Source organism: Neofelis nebulosa, chromosome 17 (assembly GCF_028018385.1).
Source record: "Neofelis nebulosa isolate mNeoNeb1 chromosome 17, mNeoNeb1.pri, whole genome shotgun sequence".
NCBI lineage: Eukaryota > Metazoa > Chordata > Mammalia > Carnivora > Felidae > Neofelis > Neofelis nebulosa.
The window spans coordinates 21,280,493-21,298,715 of NC_080798.1; positions in this window are offsets into that span (position 1 = coordinate 21,280,493).

Genomic DNA, 18,223 nt, shown 5'->3' on the forward strand with positions numbered 1-18,223 from the left:
TGCATCTATTTTATTATTTTTGATAATATTATAAATGGAATTTTTTATTTCTTTTTCAGAAAGTTTGTTGTTCGTATATAGAAATTCAACTTATTTTTTTAATGTTGATTTCGTATTCCACAACTTTACTGAATTTGTTGATTAGTTCTAAGTGTTCTTTTGGTGGAGTCTTTAGGATTTTCTATATATAAGATCATATCGTCTGCAAATAGAGATAATTTTGCTTCTTTCTTTCTGATTTGAATACCATTTCTTTCTTTCTTTTTTCCTAATTGCTGTAGCTATAACACTTCCAGGACCATGCTAAGTATGTGTGGTGAGAGTGAACACCCTTGTTTTATTCTTGGTCTTGGAAAAGAAGCTTTCGACCTTCCATCATTTATAGGCAGGTGTTTCAATCAATATTCTTTATCAGCTTAAGGAAAGTCTGGTTTTAGTTTGCTAAGAGTATTTTTTTAAATCATCAGTGAATATTGAATTCTTGTCTTTCTTATTTCTCCCTCTTTTGATTAGAAGTTAAGGGCTCGCAGAAGAAACAAAAAAGCAAAAAGGTTGTGTATTTAAATAGTTAGAGAAAGTAAGACGTACAAGAATTTAGAATGGCTTAAACCATGTTTGTTCTGTTCTGAATATCAGATCTAATACATAGTATTCCCCAACAAATATTTGTCAAATGAATGAATGGATTACACTCCTCAGTGTTTCCAAAAATAAATTGATATTTAGGCTTTTTACTACTTAAGAGAAACACTAAAGTAAATTTTCAGAGAAAATATAAGAGTAAAGGGATTTTTAAGGATATGTTAAGAATATATAAATGAAAAGACAGCTGCATTGACCGTATTAGTATCAGAAAAAGTAAAATGTAAGATGACAGAATTAAATAGAACAATTGTCTTGCTTTGATAAAAGGTTCACTTCCTCGTGAAGCTGGGGTAGTCATGAACTTTTATGTCCCAAATAACAACATCTAAGTATATATGTTTAGAGCAGTTTTTAAAGTTGTTATTATAACACCAAAATTATGGTGAAAGATTTAAACAAACCATTCAGTCTTCAACACAATCAAAAAGCGTGTTAAATAAGGATATAGAAAAATTCACCTAAATTACATAGATTCCTCTTTGTTCTTACAAAATTAATCTCGATTTCCTTGACCAATGTGTAGAACTTGTGAGAGATACACAGATGGTTATTGTGTCTTTGAAACAGTCCTCGGACATTTCAGGACACCTCATCATTGTTAGCAGGCGTGGCTTTTGATGGGCAAAAGATGAAAGGTGAAGACGGTTTTTATTTGTGAAGGGAGTCATATCTAAGTGTTTACACTCTGTGCTTTCTAAGGTCCTGTGGTGCTGGTGGATGGAGGTACAAAGAAACAAATGAAAAACAAACCAACCAAAAACTCATATAAAAAGAAGCATCAGTGAAAGAGAGCAGGGAGCAGGGCTTCAAATGGAGGAAAAGAAATTCCGAATGATCAAAAGTGGGCAGTGTTGGGCTTGAGGATGACCTACTGTAAGGACGGCACAGACCAGAAGATGTAATAAGAGGTCCACTGAGGAGGTGGGGGCTGGATGCTCTTAGAGATTCCTGGCTTAGCACAGCTGGTCAGCCAGAGGATGGGGCAGTGGAGTTGGCCTAGGAGCAGGTTCAGTCCTCGGAGGTCACGGCATAGCATAAGGATGCTGGCTGATGACCTGATCCCTTTCCCACTTCTACATGCTGAGCTGAGTTAGGTTGCTGGAATTTAATTCTCCAGGAGGGGAGATGGGGGCCTTTATGCCAAATAAACAAATAAACAAACAAACATAAGCATGATCTGGGAGATGCTGAGTCTTCTGCCTTGAATGATAATGTCTACAACTGGCTAGTCTCATTTTGGTAGGTATTAGGGTTGTCTAATACCCAACACCCCTCCTCATCTAATCCAAAGCCTGTCACTCAAATTTCACTGCCATTTTCTGCCTCTCAAAAGAACGCTAGTAGGAACTCGGCAGTGAGACAAGGGGGAAGTTGTGAGCAAACTCAACCATAAATATATGAATGGATAATGAAGGGTCACCAGGTAGAGGTGTGTGTGTGTGTGGTGTGTGTGTGTGTGTGTGTGTGTGTAGCATGATAAAAAGCAAGATGTCCGAGATGTTACATTCAAAGAACAAGAACACTAGCTGAAGGACAAGGATCACTCAGAAAGTTAAGAAGTGTCTCAGAGAGGAAAAACATGATTGCCAAAATAAAAGAAGCAATAAAAAGTCTGGAAAGAGGAGAAATTATAAGATGAGAGAAAAGAGAAATAAAGGATCCATCCCCAAAAGGTCTAATCCCCGTTATTGGGACTATAGTAGCAGAGAACAGAGGAGGCTGAGACAGAAAAAAAGAAAATGCCTAGGAAGCATCAGAAGAAACTTCCCCCAAAGGATAGGAGTCTGTATATTCAAACAGTTCTCTGAGTTTTTAGAACAGTAATGAAAAAGACATCACAACTGGATTTATCACTGAGAAATTCCAAGGCACTGGGAATACTGTACGTAGAACAGGACTTGGAACGCTAGAAGCTCTCAGTAATGGTATGTTAATATCATTATCATAAAAAATTAAAGAAAGAGGAAAAAGTCACCCTATAGGAAAGAGATTCACACTGTCGTTTGCTTTTTCATAAGCAGCCCTGGATTCTAGAAGGTAATGCTTTCAACATTTGAATTAGAAAAACCAATATGACCCAGAATTCCATACTCAGTCGAACCATCCCTTGGAAGTGGAGGTCGGTTTAAGGGCTTAAGAAAGCTTATCTGCTGGGCACACTTTTAGAAAATTAGTTTACTGAAGTAAAATTTGCATATAATAAAAGTTTCCGTATTTAATCTTATAACTCAATGAGTTTGATATATGCATGGCCATGACCCAGAGCATTTCTGTCACTCCAGAAAGCTCCCTGCCCCTTACAAGTCATTACCCTTCCCTCCACTCCTTTCCTTTTCTAGAATTTCACAGCTATGCAATCATACAACATGTAGTCTTTTGTGGCTTCTTTCCTTAAACATAACACTTTTGAGATTCATCCGTATTGTTTAGTGTATAAGGAGCTCGGGCCTTGTCATTTCTGTGTAGTATTTCATTGTATGAACACAGCCTATTGTGTTTATCGGCTCACCAGATGGGGGGGCGTTTGGATTGTTCCCCGGGTTTGGATATCGAGAATACAGCTTCTGTAAACATTTGTCTTCTAGTCTTTGTGAATGAATGTCTTCGTTTCTCTTCAGTAGATACCTAGGGATAGTACTGCTGCATCATACAATAAGTGTATGTTGAACCTTATAAGGTATCGCCAAAGTATTTTCCAAATGGCTGTGCCATTTGTATCCCCATCAGCGGTGCATGGGGGTTTCAGCCTCTTTACCTTCTCAGCAGCAAATTCCAAGCCATTCTAATAGGTGCGCAACGGTATCTCCAACTCACTGTGCTTTTAACTGGCATCTCCCTAATGACTAATGATGTGGAGCATCTTTTCATGGGCTTGCTTGCCTTCTGCCTATATCTTCTTTTGTGAAACAGCTATTCAAATCCTTTGCTCATTTTTATCTTTTCGCAGCATTGGAGTTCTTTATATATTCTGGATACAAGTTCATTCTCAGATACCATTTTGCAAAGTTTTTCTCCCAGTCTGTGCCTTGCCTTTTCCTTTTCATGATGGTGTCTTTGAAGCACAACACGTTTTAAATATAATGAAATCCAACCTATTATTTTTTTCCCTTCCAGGTCTTTTTTGTGTGTTACGAAATCTTTGCCTAACCTAGGGTCACTATGAGTTTCTCATAAAAGTTTGGTTGCTTCCAGAAGCATATAGAATTAGTTATGTTTAGGTCTGTAATTCATTTTGGGTTAATGTTTGTGCCTGATATGAGGTCAAGATTCTTCTTTGTTTCTTTTTTCTTTTTCTTTGCATAGAATTGTTCAATTTTTCCAGCACGTTTATTGGTAGGACTATCTTCTCTGCACTGGATTATCTTGGTAATTTTGTCAGAAATCAGTTGACCATGTTTGAGGGGGTGTAGTTCTCAACCCTATTCCTTTCTGTTGAGCAATAAATTTATCTTTTCACCAATACCCACTGCCTTGACTGCTGCGGATTTACAGTAAGTTTTGGAATCAGATAATGTATACATTGTCCAACTTTCTTCTCCTTTTCCAAATGGTTTTAACTAATCTGGGTCATTTGAATTTCCATATAAATCAATACATATTTCCATACATAAACATTGAAGTCCTATCAATTTCTACGAAACCCTCTTGGGATTTTGATAAACATTGCATTGAATCTATCGATTGATTCAGCAAGAATTGACAACACTGTTGTGTTAACACCGAATGTCATGGACACGGGATCCCTCTCCATGTATTTAGATTTTCTTTACCTTCATAGCCATTTTCTGTAGTTTTTAGCTTTGAGGCCTTGCACATATTATGTTAAATTTATCCCTCAGTGTTTCACACTGTTGATGCTATTGTGCTTGATAGTCCTTAAATTTTTTTTTTAAATTTTTTTTTAACATTTATTTATTTTTGAGACAGAGAGAGACAGAGCATGAACGGGGAAGGGTCAGAGAGAGGGAGACACAGAATCTGAAACAGGCTCCAGGCTCTGAGCTGTCAGCACAGAGCCCGACGCGGGGCTCGAACTAATGGACCACGAGATCATGACCTGAGCCAAAGTCGGCCGCTTAACCGACTGAGCCACCCAGGCACCCCGATAGTCCTTAAATTTTAATTTTGACTTGTTTATAACAAGAACAGGAAAATCCCGTTGATTTTATGTACTGAACTTTCTTGTTGTGGCTTTGCTAGCTTACATATTAGCTCTGGCTCCTTTTTTGAAGATTCCTTAGAGTTTTCTATGTAGATGATCATATCATCTTCAAATAAAGACAGTTATATTTTTACTTTACAACATGTACGACTACCCTCCCTCCTTTTCTTGCCTTATCTCACTGGTTAAGACCAATGCTGAATAAATGGTGATGTTCAGCACAATTACATTTTCCTTCTCCTTACCTTAGCAAAAAAAAATGGTGTTCACTACTGAGAGGTTGAGGAAATTTCCTTCTCTTCTTGTTTGCTGAGATATTATTATTATTTGTTTTTAGCATGAACAGGTGTTGGGGTTTATCATTTTTTTGCATGTATTAAGGTCATCATATAATTTTTATTTTTCAGTTTGCTATGAATTACATTGATTGATTTAAAAATTAAACCAATATTGCATTTCTGGGATGAATCCCACTTTATTACGATACATTTTTTTTGTATATTGCTGGATTCTATTTGCTAAAGCATTTATCACTTTTGAGTCTATCTTCATGAAGAAAACTGCCCTGTAGTGTTTTTTTTCTTACAGCGTTTGAACATTGTCCCTACTTCCCTTTTCCAGAAGGTATTTGGATATGTTCTCTAGGAGGGTGAGGGACTAAATTAAGAAGAGGCAAATAAAGGTCTAGGGAGTGTTGGCTCTCAGAAGGAAGGCACAGATCTGCTTTCTCAGGGTGGTAGCTGTGAAAAGTCCGACTCAGCAAGTGGTTTATTATAGGGACCGAGCAGAGGGATCTGGGAGGGAGATGTTAGGATACAATAGCATAGAAAGTTGTTATTGAGAGTTAAAAAAAAAAAAAAGATTTGATAAGGGCAAAACTTGTGTCAAGAAAGAAAAAAAATGCAATTAGAAACTCTATGAGAGAAATATCAGACTTAAATAAAACAAGAAGAATAAAAACTTTGCAAGAATGACATGTATATCACATGAACTAAATTGCTCCCTTATTTTAAACAATTGATGCAAATAAATGAGACCCCGCTAGACCTTGACGCTAGGCAAATTATTCTCTGAGTGGCCCAGGAGTCATGACACTGATGTTCTGAGAAGGACACAGAATTCTTTTTTCTTTTCTTTTTTTAAAGTTATTTATTTATTTTGAGAGAGAGAGAGAGAGAGAGAGACAGAGAGAGCACGCCAGCAAGCGGGGGAGGGGCAGAGTGAGAAAGAGGGGAGGGACGGGGAGAGAATCACAACCAGACTCTGTGCTGTCAGCACAGAGCCTGATGTGGGCTCAAACTCAAGAGCTGTGAGATCATGATCTGACCCAAAACCGAGAGTCAGATACTTAACCGACTGAGCCGCCCGGGGGCTCTGGAAACAGACTTCTAGTGTATTCTGTGGCCAGCACTGACTGGTTGCACGGCAATGATATTGATGAATGGTTTTTAGGCTATGGAGGCAGCCTAAGGACAAAGTGTAGAAGGCGTGACTGATTACAGCCTGACAATAGAAAATCACAAAATAGTTGCCCCGAGTTGGGTGATGGAGGGGTGTGTTGGGGTAGGGGGGGCTGAGGAGGAAGACACAGGAAGAAACGTTAGGCCACGACATCCTGACTTTATGAAGTAGGGACTCAAGAGATACCATCAAGCACTGATGAAATGGAAGGAGAAGTTTTAAATATATTATTGAAATGTCTAAAGGTAACCAATAAAAGGACTCGACCGCGATATAATAAATAATACGAGGAGAGTAAGAACGGTACCTGAATAGATTAAATTCCTGTTGAATGCTGACTAGTCGCAAAGCACAGCCTTTAACAACACAGATTCTGTGTCGTATGTTGCTCGTGGGAATATAAAATATTGCTGCCACTAGGGAACACAGTTGGGTGATTCTTCAAAACGTTGAACACAGACTTACCTTAGGACCCAGCCATTTTAGTCCAAAGTGTGTATCCAAGAGAGTTGAAAAAAAAATGGGTTCACTTAGACACACGTGCACAAATGTTCCCAGAGGTGTTATTCATAATAACCCTGCAATGAAAATAATCCAAATGACCATCAACTGGTAAGTGGATAAGTAAAGTGTGGTCTATCCATACAATGGAATATTATTCAGGCTTACAAAGGAAGGATGTACTGATGCATGCTACAATATGGATGAATCTTAAAAACATACTAAATGAAAGAAGCTGGACACATACGGTAGGATTCCATTTCTATGACAGGTGCAGAGAGGGCAAATCCACTGAGAGGGGGGTTTGGGAGTAGGGGTTAGGACCAACTGCTCTGCGGTATGGGGTCTGTCTTTGAGGCGACGGAAAAGTTCTGGAATTAGAGAGCGGTGATGGCTGCACCACGTTGTAAATGGACGAAGACTGATACAACGTTGTGTAGTTTAAAGGGGCAGATTTCATGCTATTTGAATTGTATCTCAAGAAAAAAATAATTTAAAGAAAAACAGAAACCCTGGAACCTGGGTTGAGGAGTGTTTCTGGATTTACTTTCCGTGAGGCCTGAGGCAGGTTAATCGGTCTCTGTGCCTCAGTTCCTTGTTGATATGATGATGATGATACTTATGGCATAGGTTTTTGCAGGGATTAGATGATTTACTATCTTTAAGAGAGCACTCTACGCAAATTGTTATGTAAAGATTTAAAAAATAAACGGGCGCACCTGTTAGAGAGACCCGAATCTGGAACTCTGACAATACCAAATGCCGGTAGGAATAAAAAAAAAAAAATGGTCCAGCCACTTTGGAAGACGATTTGATGGTTTTTTAGAAAACTAAACTTCCTCCTGCAGTTTAACCCGGCAATTTCACTCCTTGGTATTTACTTGAAGGAGTTGATGACTTATGTCCACACAAAAACCTGCGCATAGAGGTTTATAGCTGCTTTATTCATAATTGCCCAAACTTGGAAGCAACCAAGAGGCCCTTCAGTCAGTGAATGGATAAAGTGGATCCAGACAATACAAGATTCTTCAGCACTAACAAGAAATGAGCTTTCAAGCTATGGAAAGACATGGAAGGGCCTTAAATGCATATTACTACATGAAAGGATCCGATCTGAAAGGCTATGTGCTGTATTATTCCAACTATATGACATCTTAGAAAAGCCAAAGCTATCGAGATGGTAAAAACATCAGTGGCTGCTAGAGACTGGGGAGAGAGGGATGATGAGACAGAGCACAGAGGATTTTTACACAGAGGTGAAAATAATCTGATAGCCATAATGATGGATACACGTCATGGATATATGCTCGTCCAAACCCAGGAACGTACAATGCCGAGAGTGAAGGTGATGCAGATATAAACTTTGGGTAGTAATGATGTGTCAGTGTAGGTTCATCAATGGAACTCTCTGGTGGTGGAGGCCATACACCAGTGGAGGCAGGGAGTAAATGGTAAATCTCTGTACCTTCCCTCATTTCTTTCTGGGAACCTAAACCACCCCAAAATAACAGAGTTCTAAGAAAACAGTTTAAAAAGGGCGTAAGGGTCTCAGAATGATGTAAGTCACAATTTAGAAGAAAGGAGGCATACTTGAACCTAACATGATCTTGTATGTCAATTATATACTTCAACAAAAATGATGCAATCAAAAATGAGGAACTGTCATGGGTGGTTATGCACAAAATTACAAAGTACTAATTGTACAAAGGAATAAAGAGAAATGGAAAAAAGCACGGCTGTAATGATGGAGCCGAATGCCAATCTCTCAGCCCTTGATACATCAAGCAAATCAGAGCAACGTTAAGTCTGTGTCTTGAGCCCCTTATCAGTGCCTTGACCTCTACTGGGGAGTCCACTCCTTTCTCATAGAACACAAGTAAGCCATCAAAATGTTGGCTGATTAAAAAGTAGATATGCTATGAATTACATGCTTTGACCATCGTCAGAATTGTATCAGATGACAATAGTAAAACCTTTTAGAATTTAAGACAGTAATACGCGTCGTCAGAAAGAAAACCAAATCAAACCATACCCTGGGGCTAAAGATGAAGCCCAAACAGCAATTACAAACTATCTTCCTCTCAGTATTGTACTGAGAAGAAAATTCGTATTCTTTACCCTTTAAGTTAAAAAAAATGAAAATAAATTAAGGATTCAACTCAAAAGCTTGATTAAAAAGCCACACATTAAACCCAAGCAAAAACACATTAAAACCCAAGCACATTAATAATAATAAAAGCTGAAATTTGATAAATTGGGAAGTGGGAGCACAACTGACGCATAAAATAAAACAAGGAGCTGGATATAGTAAAATAGTATAAATAGGGAAATTTCTAGAAAACCCAATAAGGAAAAAAAAATGCTAAAGCACACTATTAACAAGGAGAACACAGAGCGACAAACAAAATTGAAAGAATAGACCAGTTTGTAAAATTCTGATACAAAAATGTTGACCACATGGATGAAATGGATAATTTTATAAGGAGATGTGAAGATTAATCTTGATAAAAGCCAAAAGCTAATACACAAATACTTGTGGCACAAATTGAAAACGTTGTGAAAGGGCCAGATAGTTATAGGGCAGGCACTCCCTTTTTTTTTTTTCCCCCACCCTGCAAAGAACATCTATGAAATCAAGAGTATTCTTGGTAACACAGTGACATTGAATGTATGTATCAAAATCAATAGCTGGCATTGGATGTAATGGGAAAACAATCAAAACGTTTACAATAAAATGAGTAGCAGTTCAAGGGTGCCTTCTGGCACTCCTATTCCTTAACCTTTAACAAAATTTAAAATGTTCCTCCTCCTGGATTTTCCCAGTAACCGAGACAAAGGAGCATCCTTCCTTAACATGGTTAACAAGTTTATCTATGTAAAATGCAGCACTGGGTGAGAGTCTAAAAGGTTCTTTAAAATCAGTTACACAATGAGCTTGTGCTCAATTATTGCTCTTATTTCATATAATTCTGGAATTGTTAAGCAGTGCGATTAGATAGGGAAAGGACAGGAGAGGAAACGTTGAAAAGGAAGAAGTGTGAGTCACTACTTGCAGACGATAAGATTATGCTATTTTTTTAAAAAAATTCTCTTAATGTTTATTCATCTCTGAGACAAAGAGAGAGAAACAGAGCGCAAGCGAGGGAGGGCCAGAGGGAGATGGAGACACAGAAACCAAAGCAGGCTCCGGCTCTGAGCTGTCAGCGCAGAGCCCGATGTGGGGCTCGAACTCGCAAACCAGGAGATCGTGACCTGAGCCAAAGTCGGCTGCTTCACCGACTGAGCCACACAGACGCCCCAGATTATGCTGATATTATGAGCACTTTGCTTTATTGTTTTTGAATCAATTCCCTTTGAGTTAAGTGTTTCAAGCACATAATCGTATCACTTGTCAAGCACTCGATTAAAGAAGTATTTGTTGAGCACGTACCTTACGCCCGGCCCTGAGGATGCAGTCATGAGCAGGGGGAGTCCCTGTCTTCGTGGAGCCGGGGATAGGGACCGTCACATACGAAACACAACCAGCGTGTAATAGAATGTCAGGTGTTGGTAGACGTGGTGAAAGAAACCCAACCTTGGACAAAGCATGAATGATGGCGACACCACACTAGGTAAAGAGGACAGGGAAGGCAGCTTCCCCAAACTACCTACAACATTAACACAATGCTGACCAAAACCCCGATGGAACCCCATCCATTCCCCGTCTCTCCCTTCCTTACTTCCTTCTGAATGTGACACAATAATCTTAAAGTTTATCCGGAAAAATAAAAGACCCAAAACTTTGACCAAAGACTAATAGTGGGGAGGGAAGGGAGGGAAGGGTATCCCATTGACATATTGTATAAATTATATTCTTAAGTGACAAATATCACAGGGGTGTGGTACACCTTATGTATATTCAGAGTGAGATCAGTGAGATTGAATATGAGGCCCAAGTTTCTAAATGAACCGAGTATATAAAAATCTTGGTGTATTCAGGCATAACAGAGTTTATGTTATTTCGGCAGACCAAAAAATGTTAATACTTATGAACACATTTTATTTACTTAAATATTTCATTTTAAGTACAATTGGCAATTTCGTATTTCTTTTTTTTTTATTAAAGTATAATTAACATACAGTGTTATGTTAGTTTCAGGTTCCAATTTAATCGTTCAACAATTCTATGTATTTCTTCGTGCTCATAGTAGTATGTGTGTTCTTAATCCTCTTTATCTTTTTTACTTATCCCCTAACCCAGCTAGCAATTTCCCATTTCTCAAATATTTCACTTAATGAATCCAGGATCCCATCCTTAAACAAACAATGTAGTGCTTTTTGAATTTATATACAAGTTTTAGGAAGCAAGAACACATTTTTTAAGAAGTCTGTCCTCAGAAATACATGCACAATGTACAACAGAATGTCAGGTATTGATGGAGACGGATGCAATTCTCATAAGAACCGTTACATATTTTTTAAGGTAAAATTTGGTGATGTGTGCCAATTTAAAGTAATACCTACTGTAAAAATTGCAAAATTGATTTAAAAATGCTAAGTAAATAGTTGCAGAGAAATGTTGATGATGCTTTAAAAAAGAAACCTTATAATCTATTCTGTTAACGTCAACAAGCATTAAAGAACAGAGTTTTAAAAAATCTTTTATTCATTTTTGAGAGAGACAGAGAGAGACAGAGTGCAAACAGGGGAGGGACAGAGAGAGAGGGAGACACAGAATCTGAAGCAGGCTCCAGGCTCTGAGCTGTCAGCACAGAGCCCGACGTGGGGTTTGAACTCACGAATGGCGAGATCATGACCTGAGCCAAAGTCGGACACTTAGCCGACTGAGCTACCCAGGCGCCCCTAATGAACAGAATTATTAAGAAACCTTTGGGGTTTTACGGTTTCCACAAATGAATGGGAATTATACTGAGGCAACCCTTGGGGGGAAATAGTGTTTTCTATGCATACGACTGATAGGTTTGACTACCTAAATTTTTATGAAGTATATGGCAAACTGCGCTTAAAATGAAAATGCAAATAACAAACCGTGAACAAAAAAATTTTCACAATAGAGAATAAACTACTAATAAAATTACTATCTAACGTGTTTAGTTGAGAAAAAGACAACACTCATATAAAGACGGGTCACAGGTGTAAAAAAGTTGCACTGGATCATCTTTGGTCCCTTATTGCTTTTATTTGCTTTGGTTAATCAAATGTTTAAAAGCGGAGGATTAGTGGGGCGCCTGAGTGGCTCAGTCGGTTGGGTGACCGACTTCGGTTCAGGTCATGATCTCACGGTCTGTGAATTTGAGCCCCGCATCAGGCTCTGCACTGACAGCTCAGAGCCTGGAGCCTGCTTTGGATTCTGTGTCTCCCTCTCTCTCTGCCCCTCCCCTGCTCATGCTCTGTCTCTCGAAAATGAATAAATGTTAAAAAATTAAAAAAAAAAAAAGTGGAGGGTTGGTAATATTGGTTAGTGTTCTGTTTATATTCTGTGCTTATTTTTTTAAATGAGTGTTACTTTTTTCTTATTGATTGATACGAGAAAGCTCTTTGTCGTATGTTGCAAAAGCTTCACGATTTGTCATTTTTAAAAGTTACCTCATTAGTGTCATGTGCTTTAGAAAAATTTTAATTTTTTATGTGGCTAAAACTGATATCATTTTATGATCTGCTAATTTGAATTGTGTTTACATTTTTATATTAAATTTATGTACAAAACATATCCATTACTCTTACTTAGCAAAAGTAAGATTAAATAATTAAAATGGGAGAAAAAGTTGATTGTGCCATTTTTGATGGTTGTAATATTTTTTGTTTGTTTTTAAAGTAAGTATAAATCACAATTACAGATAATAGACTGTGAAAGAATGACAAAAAGATCACTAAGAAGTAAAAATTATGGGATGCTGTCCCATAAGCTGAACTTAGGAAAATTTATAGTCTGTATATTTTATTATTATTGTTGTTAATTTTTTGTAAAATTATTTATTTTATTTATTTAAGTAGCCTCTACACCCAACATGGGGCTCGAACTCATGACCCCGAGACTGAGCCAGCCAGGTGCCCCTGTATACTTTATTATTAAACGTAAAAGGGGAAATGTAGAAGAACTAAGTATCAGATGCAAGATATTAGAAAAGATATAACAGATATTAAAGACATCTATTATAAAGATATAAAGATTATTAGAGAAAGGATATAATAAAGGTAAAAGCATTAATATATATTAAGATTTAGTATATATAATCAATATTTAATATGTACTTAATTTAAAAACTTTTACATGAGAGATATATGTACATATGGATTATACGTATACAGATTATATATCTACATCTGTATCTTCTTATAAAGATAAACAAAGAAGCAAAGAAGATATATAGACCACAGGTCAATATTATTATATTACAAATTCTTTGTTTTAAACATTAAATTAACCAAATTAAAATAAATTATTTGTAAAAGCAAAAAAAAAAAAATGAGTAGCAGGATTAATGAAAAATCAAGGTTCTGTTTTTTTTAAAACTATAAGTGAATTTCTGATATATTGAGCAAGCAATTGAGGAAAAAATTCCCCCCTCAAACACATAAAACAAATTATCAGAAAAATGAGAGCAATCAAATCCTATGAAATAGTTTTACTTTGCTCTAACAATAAATAAGTTAGAGAGCATATATATATATATATATATATATGAGGATATATATATATATATGAGGATATATATATATATATATATATATATATATTTGGTTGGTTTTTCAGAAAAAACAAAATGATAACAAGAAACAACAAAAGGCTATAGAACTCCTGCATAATTAATAAGATAGAAATGTTTAAAAGTTACCAGAAGTTTACTTCCAACGGAAGAACAAACATAAGATGTTTTTTATTGGAAGTGTATTTTTAAAAATATAAGCAGTTTTAGAACATCAGTAACCTCTAAAAACATCACCTAATTCATTTTATGAAGCTATGATAATTCTAATACCAGAGCCAGACAAAGATGATTTATAAAAGGGCAACTCACTTTTGAACATAATATGGAAATGTGAAATAAAATATAATGCATCATCTTTCAGGAGAATAAAGAATAATATTCTCTGACTCAATAAGTTTCTTTTTTCCATCGAGGGGTTCAAGGATAATTAATATATTTAAATATATTAATATGTAAGAGAGAACATATATACACGTCTCCTATTGAAATGGTTTATGAGCAAATTCAACACCCATTCTCAAGAAACAAAATTCAAAGTCTAATACCTGTCCATATAATAGAAACTACTCCTTCTTTATCAAGGAAGATGCTTTCACTTCCAAAACAGCAGCTGAATCACAGTTTAGAATGAAAAATTAGAGGCATTTCTGTTTAAGTAAGAAAGGATTCTCATGATCCGTACTTAATCCAATTCTTTAAATTCTGACTAATGGAATAAAACAAGAATAAAAATTACAAGAGGTGACAATTTGAAAGTGGATGAGACCGTTATGGTCATTTACATGGGACTGAATTCTCCAACTGGAGAATCTAGGTGAGTATACTGAAAAATTACTATACTATTAAATGAGTTCAGTACCAAGTTTGGTCGAAAGAAACACATAAATAAAAAGCTCTCATCGTTCTATGTGCTAGTGAAATGATGATATTAAAAAATACCTTTCCTGAGAGCGACAACACTGTAAGATATCAGAGTTAGAGTTCACAAGAAATGTGTAGAAATATGATGAAAAAAATAAGGACTGTAAGTAAAGTAATGTGAATGGTATTGAATTAAAATAAAAAAGAAACGTAGGGGCACCTGGGTGGCTCAGTCGGTTAAGTGTGGGACTCTTGGTTTCAGCTCAGGTCATGATCTCACAGTCTGTGGGTTCAAGCCCCATGTCGGGCTCTGCGCTGACAGCTCGGAGCCTGCATGGGATTTTTCTCTCCCTCTCTCTCTGCCCCTCCCTTGCTTGTGCTCGTTCTCTCTCTCTCACTTTCTCAAAAAGAATCTTAAAAAGAGAAATACAACGTTATCAATTCTGTCTATAGTATCTCGAAGTTTCATGGGATCAAAATAAAAAAAGGCTTTGGAGGGCACAGTGCTTCATAAAATTATTCAGAAATTCATCTGGAACTTTAGAATTGCCAGGAGCATTTGACAAACCAGGGGGACGACAAGGGACTTGCACTAGTGCGTGAGCAATGTGCAAGGGTGTGCTTTGTAGCTCTGTGGACATCCAGTCTGGTTTAATTGCAGGAATAGACAGATTAATCAATGAAACAGTACAAAGAGAGCAGAAACAGCCTCATGTAAATATGAATTTCGTAGAAGATAAATGTGGCATTTCAAATCAGTGGGGAAAAGATAAAGAATTCAGTAAGTCAAATTGAGTCAATTTGCTGACCACATGGAAAAAAAAAAAAAAGGAGATCTTTACAGTAGAACATGCACTAACAAACTTCAGGTTGATAAAATATTTAAATATGAAATTTGAAACCATAGAAAGATTTAAAAATGCATGAATATTTATCTGATGGCATGTGAGCAAGTACTTTCTAAGAGTATATGTAAAGGTATGACCCGTAAAATAAAAGACCGATAGATGAAATGTTTTATGTCAAAGTGATCATGAATAAAACTGGATGTCAGGTCTCAAACTTGGGGTTCATACCCTTTAGTACGAGTGCTCACTAAGCAGTAATTAAATGACAAACACGCAAGAGAAAATGGGCAAAGAAAATTAGCAGGAAGTTGTATAATGAAGTGGCCAGTGAATGTGAGAAAAAAAACTTCACCCTCACTGGAAATTATAGTTACCATGAAAAGTAATAACATATGTAATACATTTATTTAAAAAAAATTTTAATGTATATTTATTTTTTAAGGGGGGGGGAAGGGCAGAGAGAGAGGGGGAGACACAGAATCTGAAACCAGTCTCCAGGCTCTGAGTTCTCAGCACAGAGCCTGACACAGGGTTCGAACTCGGGAACTGGAGGTCGTGACCTGAGCCAAAGTCGGTTGCTTAACCGACAGAGCCCCCCAGGCACCCCTATGTATGTAATGTATTTAGCTCAGGGCCAGGAACATTGCAAGTTCTAGGCAAGAGTGAAGTCTTTGTAACTTGATGAAGAGGAGGATTATAATGGAGATAACAATGATGATGTTTCCTTCAGATGATTATACTATCAGCATATAAGAGTGGCATAGGGATTATTTTCTTGGTAGGGGAATACAAAATCATACATCTCTAAAGTCTGATTTTGCCATGCATAACCAAAGTGTTGAACAAATATCCTTGGATAGATTATTCTCATTCACATATTTATTCTAATAACATCTAATGAAATCCTCTTTAAAGTTTTATTTCCAGGATGTCCATGGCAGCATTGATTATAATGGTTTCCATCGAAGCGGGTACAGGAGAGGACCAGGTAAGTGGAGGAACATCTACGTGATGGGGAGAATGAGGTGGTGGTTAGCAGTGACGTAGGGGACAATTTGCTGACGTGAACTTGGCTCCGGCACATCAGGTGAGGGTGGACATTGTAGTTACGGCATGTGTGTATGTACCTAGAAGAAACGTGCACGGGCATTTAAAGATGATCAGTGTTAGTACCATACTGTTCCTCGGAAAATTAAAAATAGAACTACCCTATGGCCCAGCAACTGCACTACTGAGTAGTTATCCAAAGGATACAAAAGTGCTGGGTTGAAGAGACACATGTACCCCAATGTTTATAGCAGCGCCATCGACAACAGCCCAATTACGGAAAGAGCCCAAATGTCCATTGACTGATGGATGGATAAAGAAGAAGATGTATACAACAGAATACTACTCGGTGATCAAAAAGAAGGAGATCTTGCCATTGGCCACAAAAACTTTGGATAGAACTAGAGCGTGTTCTGCTAAGCGAAATAAGTGAGTCGGAGAAAGACAAATATATGATTTCGCCCATATGTGGAATTTAAGAAACACAACAGAGGAACATAGGGGAAGGGAAGGCAAAATAAGATAAAAACAGAGAGGGAGACAAACCATGAGACTCTTAAATACAGAGAACAAACTGCGGGTTGCGAGAGGAGAGGTGGGTGGGGGGATGGGCTAGATGGTGATGGGCATTAAAGAGGGCACTTGTTGGGATGAGCACTGGGTGTCATATGGAAGTGATGAATCACTAAATTCTACTCCTGGAACCAATACTACCCTGTATGTTAGCTAACCTGAATTGAAATAAATACATTCAAAATAAACTAGGAACAAAAGAGATTATCACGGTTTACGTCTGGTGGAGGGACCGCGGTGATTTTGATTTTCTGTGTGTGTGTGTGTGTGTGTGTGTGTGTGTGCGCGCGCGTGCGTGCATGTAGTTTTCAAGATTCCCTGTAACGAGCGGGTAGTTGTTTGTAAGCGGAACGATAAAATTCCCACTGGCAAGTACGACTTTTTCACTTTTGAGGAGAAAACCCCTGGGAACCTGAGAGCGGAGATTTGGAGCGACTATTTGGGGTGAGCTCTGTAAACGCCCCGCCATCGCCCTTCACTGACAGAGGTAATGGGAAGCGGCTCACGGGGCAGGGTGGCGGGAGCCACGCACGAGGCTGCCACCTGCCAAAGGGGCTCGCGAGGTGGAGTCGGGCTGGGACCTGTGATAAGCTGCGTGGTGGAGGAGCCCAGGGCATTGCTCTTTATTGGCGTCGTGTCAATGGAAGCAGAGGCATTGGCTGTATCAACAGAGGGCCTGAGTGACAGTGCCCTGAATGCTTAGCAGATAGGTCAGGAATTATATAGGGACCCACAGACTAGAGCTAGACGACTCTGTGTAGGGCCTGTGGTCCAGCTCTCACATCTGCGGGAGACTTCATTGTGATTCACAGTTTGTGCTCCCCTCCCCGGAGGGCAGACCTACCCTCCCTGCGATCTCACCGATCTGCTCCCGGATGGAAGGCATGGAACCCCACGCATCCCTTTCTCTGCCCTGAGTGTTGCTCTCTCAGCGGGCGAGGAAGCTGCGTGGAGATACGTGCTGGAAACGGATTCTCTTTGAAGGCTGCCCTGAGAGCTGGCACCGAAGACTGGTGCCCGTGAGGTTGACCACGTGTGTTTTGGGTAACAGGGTGAGGAAAGCCCCGGAAGGTGCCACCCGGCACCTGCCCCTTTTGTTTCTACCGCCTTTAGCTTCGCAGAGAGCAGACGTGTGTGCCAGGCTCTGTGCCGAGATCGGGCACACCCAGCCCCTGCCGCCTGGCTCCTGTCCTCCTGGCTCCGTTCTCTGGCACAAAGCCGTCAGGCACTTCCTGTTACCACTGAGACAAAAGCCCCGCGAAGCCACTTGTAAGTCACTCAGTTTTGTCTCCTCCACAGCTCGCCGACTCCTTGTCCACCATCTCCCCTCCTCACAGGCTATTACTTTTTGACTTCTCGAACATCTACTCATCCCTCCTTCAGGAAGCCTTCCTTGATTTCTTAAGACTTGGTAG